The following is a 7,866-nucleotide window of genomic DNA, read 5'->3' as shown; positions in this document are numbered from 1 at the left end:
CACACACCAATACACACATACTGACATACACACACACTCAGATACACACAGTGGCACATACACAAACCTTGACACACAGATACACACACTCAGACACACATACTCTTTGACAGACACACATATACTCTCACTGACTAACACACATACTCTTTGACAGACACACATACAAACACATACACTCTCACTAACAAGCACACATACTCACTGACAAACACACATACACTCTCACTGACAAACACACATACAAACTCCTTAACAGACACACGCACATTTAAAAAAAAAAAAAAAAAAAAAATCACTCCACCCAGCCTCCCTACCTTTGGGAGTGCTGGCATGGAGTCTCTATTTCCCTGGGGTCCAGTGGGGCTGGTGGGCTGAATGGCTGGCGTGCAGTCCCTGGGGTCCAGTGGGGCTACTGGGCTGAGCGACTGGCGTGCAGTCCCTGGGGTCCATTGGGGCTGAGCGGCTGGCATGCATTTCCTGGGGTCTAGTGGGGCTGCTGAGCGGATGGCATGTGGGCGGCGAGGGATCAACGATCTTCCTGCTCAGCTCCCTCCCGATCCTCTTAGTTATGCCAGAGCCAGAGTGACATCATATTCTGACTCCGGCATCATTGCTGTGTGCTCCGCGATAATTGAGGCAGGTGACGAGGGAGCAATCTCCCCTGCTGGGCTCCTTCGCTGCCCGCCTCAATTATCTCGGCGGCCACTTTGTTTCCTGAAATGTCGGCAGAAACCCATTTGTGTTCTTGGGTTCCGCGGAACCCAAATTGGGAACTGCTGCTGTAGATAATTGACGCTGTAAGCTAATATAACAAACTAGAAAAAAAGTTAAAATTAATTTATATTTTGTACTGTTGTTTTCATTTAATTTTTATTCTTTTTAATTTGTATTTCTTGGCCTCGAATTTGCAGTGCTCTGGCCACTTCTAAACGATTCCCAATAAAGTGAATAAACCCCACAGAAAAAAGAAAGGCCCAGATAATGTAAATATCCATTGATCCCACACAAAAGAGTTTTGTGTTTATATCCACCAAGTCTACCTGGAAGAATAATTGTAGATTATGCTAACGTAGTGTACCTATAATCTTAATTTTAGTAATGACAGGAGGCGAATATTTGCATAACTCTCTTTACTGTAAACCTTCAGCAGCACAGAAACAAACAAAAAAAAAACCAATCAGAAAAAAGTTAGTTAATAACACAAAAGGCCTTGATAGCCGCACCTCCTCCTCTTTCTTTGTAGCGCATAGTAAACAGGTAAGAACAGATAAAATCAAATGATAAACGTATGTCAAAAAGTTCAATAAAACAGTATGATCCTAAATTGGAGGTGGAGGGTAGGAACTTCCTGAAGAAACAGATGGAAGATGAATTCAACCTTTGAAGAGAACCATTCACACTGAAAGAAAAAGAAACAAGTGAAAGGCAGCTGAATTGACAATTTGTCCACATATTATGAACATTAAAGTAATTTAAAATCAATTATGCATGTCCTGAAGGAATAACAATTCTAATGAAGTGGTAACTAGATCTAAATAACAACCAAACACATACCATCATATAATGTCCAAAACAAGAAAAATCTATATGAATGTAACAATGCAGTACCTACCATTCGGGCATGAAACGTAGGGAGGGAAATATTCACTAAAATTAAGCTATAGGTACACTATGTTAGCATAATCTACAATTTTACCACATGACAGGAGGCTTCATATTTGCATTTTTAATGCGAAGTGTTAAGCAGGGCAAAGGAGGCATGAGAAGTCTGATGAAAATAAGACAACCTGAATGCATAACGTCGGCAAGAGAGGCTCCTTGTGAAAGCTTGTGATGCTGCCACCCCCCTAACCGAGTGGGCCCCAAAGCAGGGTTCAATGCCGGCTAACGATAAAAGCCAGCAGACCCATCTGGCCAGTGTTGTAGTTGACACCGGTCCATGTGGTAGAGGTTAACACAGTAAAGGAGTTTATGCATGCATGGGATAGGCATAAGGCTATCCTAACTATAAGATAAGGCCAGGGACTAATAAAAGTATTTAGAAAATTGGGCAGACTAGATGGGCCGAATGGTTCTTATCTGCCGTCACATTCTATGTTTCTATGAGGCTTCATGTATGAAATCAAAAGCTGCGTAGGGGAGCGGTGATTTCGGTATAGCGCACCAGCGCCTTAACCACACACAATCTGGGGTCCTCTTGAAAACACGGATTTGGGAGCCAGCTGTAGTATTTCGGAAGTTAGTGATTGCTCTGGGAAGCAAATAGATCCAGGTGTAATGGGTTCTTCAGATGATTTAATTCCTGGAAGATTAAGACATTGAGCTTCCAGACGCTGTTGTCCCGCCAATGCCGTGAGAACCTGGCAGGTACTCTGCTCGAAGTGTAATATTGCGAGAGAGGCAGAATCTGTATATGTCCTTTGTGGCCTCTGTGAGAGCCTGGGATCTGGCCCCTCCCAGGTGGTTGATGTATTGCACTGCCGAGACATTGTCCATGCAGTTGATGTGGAGTTCGGTCTCTTCGCCTTCCAAGAACCCCCTGTGAAGGAGTTCGCACAGTGGGCGCACCAGTCCCAGAGGCTGGCATCCGATTCCACGATGAAGTCCGGGGATGAGCCAAAGATCGCTTTGCCATACCAGGCTTGCATGTGAAGGAGCCACCAGCGGAGATCCATCCAAACGTCCACTGAGAGTGGAATCCAGTGATAATAGGAGTTTCCGTAGCGTAGACACCTCACGTTCAGGCGTTGCATGGCCCTGTAGTGGAGGGGTCCCGGAATTATCGCCTGAATGGAGGAGGACAGGAGTCGCCATCCCCGGGCGCGTATTGAACTGCGCCTTTCTCGAAGAGGATGCAAACTTCTTCGTCCATTTGGAGTGTATTGGAGGCAGAGGGGATGCCTGAATGGGCTGCGAGTAGAACTCTATGGTGTAACCCTGAACCATCTGGAGTATCCAGGCGTCCTTGGTGATCGCTCTCCAGTTCTGCAAGAAAAGAGATCGGTAGCAGCTGGTGGCTCGGCTCCTCTGCCGACCAGCCCTCCCAAAAAACCCTCGTCCAGGTGGGGCACAGAAGACCTGCTTCAGGGATGGTTGTGCCTAATTTAAGGTGGTAAACAGGCTCACATGCCTCTTAAGTTTGGATATGAAAGCTTTGCCAAACAGTAGGTCTTCAGCTTCTGGGCGAGTTACTTTAGATCTAAGTTCTAACAGCTTGTTATTGATACGGATCAAGGCTGATCTGTGGATTTCGGATTTTTGTTGTGCACGAACCTCTTTTTCTAGGGACTTGCATAGCCAATAATGTACGAATCTAGCCAGGTGGTCGGGGAGGCTCCCCTCTGATGATTGAGGGTGGCGAATTGTACGAGGGTTGAAGAGTGGTACTCCTTGTTCATCCAAGAAGATACCATCCTCGGTCACCCTCGGTTTACCGAGTACGGTTTCCTTAACATATTTTGAGGAAGACTGGGGTAAGTCTTGCCAGTCTTCGTCTTTTGAGAGTGATTCGTCTTTGTGCCACTCGTACACGATGTTAAGGTTACTTGGTGGAGCATAGTCCTCCTCGTCTGAAGAAGGAAGGAGGTGGTGGGGGAATGGGTTTCCATGGTTCTGCTCGCTTAGGTCGTTTGACAGGAGCTTTGCCCTTGATACTAGAGGTCGGAGGACTTGATACCTTGCAATGGCGCTTGGACTTTGACATTTCCGATCTCGAGGCCTCCGCCAGGTCTGGTGCGCCTGCTTCTAAATGGGATTGTGGTAGAGCTTGCAGCAGAGCTTTCTTCACCGAGGCCGCCACCGCGGAATTAATCATAGCTTGGAAGCCCTGGGTCAATTGCGGTGCATTTTCCATGATCTGGTTCTGTCCTGTGTGCGAGACAGTGACAATCCGCGGGGGCAATGGTGGTAGGGCAATCACATAGGGGTGCCAGTCTCCTGGTACAACTGGGGCTCACTCAGGGTATAGTGGCCCCAAATTACCCGTGCATGTATAATTAATGTGGGAGGGCTCTCTCTTTCCTTATAATCAGCGGGGATACCCTTGAGACCTGAATGTCTCGTAGGAGCGGGTGACCCAACAACTCCCCTTTTCACTGGATTCACCACAGTTGTACAGTACATGGAGCTGTACCTCGTTTAGAGATGATCAATATGCAGTGCACGTAATAAGGAGAGGTATATCCGTACCATATGGGAAACGTGGCCCATTAAAGGTCTGCCGCAGAAGAACCCGCATATAATTAGCTGAGGGCTCACCCCAGGTGGTGTGCTGTGATAACCAGAGGACACCCACGTTAGTATTTGGCACAATATTAGAATGAGATGGCTAGCTGGGGGTAATGTGAAAGCACATTAATTTGTGTACTCTTGGTACAGTATATATATATATATCCCTGTTTAGGGTGATAGTGAATGCACTCAGTTTCCAGAAAGAAGCCACCTGCCACCAATTTCCTTAGTACTGTTAGGAATCTTGCATCAATTGTGAGCTGACAGGTAAAGTAACCACCCAGTTTTAATGAGGTACCTTTAGTTGATCTCTAAGTTGAATGTGTATGAATCCAAGTCCAACAGGTCACCTAAAATCCGGATTGTGTGATTCACGATCTGGAATAGATCAAGAAAATGGCCGCCATGAATCTCACGGTACTCGTGAGATCCACGATGGCCACTGCTCGCGCGCAACGGCCAGTAAGCACTGCTAAACATGGGCCCGCCAAAATATTGCGAACTAAGCGCCCCAGTATCCCCCCCCAACCCGTCCCCAGGCCTGCTAGCCCTGACAGCAATGACCCCCAACAGATCCGCGGCACTGACAGCCGTGACGCCCATGGTCCAAGGAAGAAGGTAAACGCACTTACACAAAATGACAGCCAAATGACAGAGGGCTGAGGCCAACCGATAGTTATAAATAGATATAAATATATAGGGTAACAGCAGGGACAGGTTATGGGAAATCCAGGGAACAGAAATAAGTATAGGATAAATACATAAAACCAGTAGAAAAATGTCATTAATAATAAACACTAGGGAGAAACAAAATACTCTGACCTGTGCCAAAGCTGGAGCAGCAAAGAAAGAGGAGGAGGTGGGGCTATCAAGGCCTTTTGTGTATCAACTAACTCTTTTCTGATTGGTTGTTCTGTTTCTGTGCTGCTGGAGATTTTCAGTAAAGAGAGTTATGCAAATAGGAAGCCTCCTGTCATGTGGTAAGATTGGAGGCAGAACTCTGATCATTTCATGCCAAGAAACATGTAAGCCTTGCACCTTGTTTGACCTCGGTATGTGCCACCTAGGTTATCTATAATGCCTGTTTATGCTCACAATGTGATTGTCTGTGTTTTAACCTTAAACAGTCAGTTGGATAGAAAGTGATATGACATAACATAACTAACACAAAGCATTGCAGAAATGTTTAGAGGAAAAACGCATTCTGTATAAGGCAGACGGAAACATTTTGTGGGGCTGATAGTATATTATATTTCTTACTTGGAATATCTCTCTACCCTGATAGGATATGTCCCTGGGTATCATTATAGTATCTAATGATATAAATTCTTTGTGGTGTTATATTACTACTTCATAACATACGAAATGCATTGCTGGACATGCAACCCCCTGCGCGTTTCACTGAGACAGCATGATAACTAGTAGCTGTTGTGTTTTGCAAACTGATTCACAGTTAGGTCTTTACTTTCCTTTTTCAAGATAAATAGGAGGAAAACAGTGTTTATCTATTTTTATTTTTTTCAGACTGATAAAGGCTTCAAGTGAAAATCTGTAGCGTTAACAACTCTAACCCTCATTTGTGCCATGTATGCCTGCTTATTAAATCATACCACATACAGAGTGCCTGTCTAGACTTTAGGCAGGCTTTGACACCAGTTTGTACGGCTACAATGTGCAAGCTAACTGTTGGCATAAGAGAGTATAGAGGTGATACAATTTTGCTTGCACATGGCCATCTGGACTTGAAAGGGACACTGTAGGCACCTAGACCACTTACGCTCATTAATGTGGTCTGGGTGCACTGTCACAGTCCCCTTAACCCTGCAATTATAATTATTGCAGTTATTGCAGTTATCCACTATCCACAAGGGTTCTAAAACCCCATAGAAAAGCATTGAGCAATGTTTTCCTAGAAGGTAGTCCTAATGTGAGATCGGTGCTTGCTGAGCATGCGCATTAGGTCCCCCCTATCAGCTGACAACAATGGAGGAGTGGAAGCAGAGCCTGTCCCAGTGCCAAGGGACATCAACACTGGAACCAGGTAATTGACAATTATTATTTTTTAACCTTTCCAGCACCATGGGGAGGGGGCGCGAGGGGGACATAGGTATCTATAGTGCTGGTAAAACAACTTTGTTTTCCTAGTATTATAGTTCCCCTTTAAGCTTGTTTTAGAATGATGGGACATTGAAGTTGCAAACAAAGTGGCATTTCTAAATCACTAAACTTACTCCGTTCAAACTGTGTACTTTGTGCTCCAGACATATAACATGCACAAGGCTTAAAACTTGTTTAAGTTAAAGAGTTCTAGGTCTCATTTTGTTCTAAGATATCCTAAGCGTATTTTAGAATCACACCGTCCAGGTAAGTTTCCTTTTTTCCTATGTGTATGTAATCATTTTTTTTCATAAACACTTGATTTAAGCCATGCATCTGGAACAAACTTTGATGCAACAAAACTAATGTTGTCAGTTTAAATGGACCTTCAAAATGAACACCTGCAAAGGATATCAACACCTAATGCAGTCAAATTGAATTTAACTGCGGTGATTTGGAAAATATCCAGCTAACCCGCATAGCCTATTTCCTCTTTGAGCAAACATCTGAAATCAATTGAAAAAATAATAATAATGAGATTTTGAAAAGGCTATGTGATTTGGTTACAATCAGAACCAAATTTTATAATGGTTTCATTTGACCCGAGCACTTTGCTAGAGCCTGGGATTATCTTTTTATTTGGTCATGGAATTGATGGCAATGGCTTACTCCTCATTCATTGCACACAAGACGTGGATCATAATCTCTTCTCTTCCTTCAAATCTAGTTTATTTTTATTTTCTCCGATCATCCCGAACATCACCACTGTAAGTCAGAAGGGAGAGGTATTTGTCCTTGATCCCAATCAGTTGATCATCACTTAATATTTGGAATATCCATGTCGTGGGTAGATAAACATATATCTACATCTTACCGCTGAAAATATCAATAACAAGGTGAACCTTTGTATGACCACGTTTGACGCTCTTAGAATTAGTCATTTCAACAATTTCACAAAGACATCCCTTTAGAACCACATATCTGCTTTGTGCAGGGCAGAGCACTGGCCAGTGGTGGTAGCTCCAACATCTTCACTAGTGAATTCGATCTCATCTGCCATGTTGCTGAGCGTCTTGCAAAAACAACAACAAAAAAGCGTTAGTTGGTTTTGATATCTCTTTCTTTTATCTCCAAACATTGCTTTGTTTTATAACATTCCCAATCTGCTTGTGTTTTGCAAAATCCAAGACACATTTGCTTCTAGGATTAAATTTTTTTTATTTGATGGCTCTCTAGGATATATACGATGAGCTGATAGGGCAGGAGCCGAATGCGTTTGTCCGTGTACATAAAACCCAAGTTCTGAGGCACAGTGTTGTAATATAATTTTTTATTGTTTAAGCACAATATGAGTTTCACAGCCTTTATATAAAGGTTTACTGTAACAGTAAAAGATAGGGCTTTCGCACTGTGCAAAATGAGAGAAGTAAATCTGTTTGCCTGGCTTTTTTTTCTATCCCCACGGAGAAGGGCACAGATTAGATTTAAAGTTTATCTCAGTGCTAGATATGACAGAGATGTAACACTGCGAGCTTC

The 7,866-nt window shown here is 43.6% G+C and overlaps 1 pseudogene; it reads right to left on the bottom strand.

The window, feature by feature from the left end:
• Nucleotides 1-6,965: 6,965 nt before the first annotated feature.
• On the bottom strand, nt 6,966-7,390 carry LOC134582932 (eukaryotic translation initiation factor 5A-1-like; annotated as a pseudogene).
• Between the last annotated feature and the right edge of the window lie 476 nt (nt 7,391-7,866).

This window comes from Pelobates fuscus, chromosome 13 (genome assembly GCF_036172605.1).
Source record: "Pelobates fuscus isolate aPelFus1 chromosome 13, aPelFus1.pri, whole genome shotgun sequence".
NCBI classification, from domain to species: Eukaryota; Metazoa; Chordata; class Amphibia; order Anura; family Pelobatidae; genus Pelobates; species Pelobates fuscus.
Note: the sequence above shows the minus strand (reverse complement) of the source record. Positions and strands in the feature narration are given on the sequence as shown.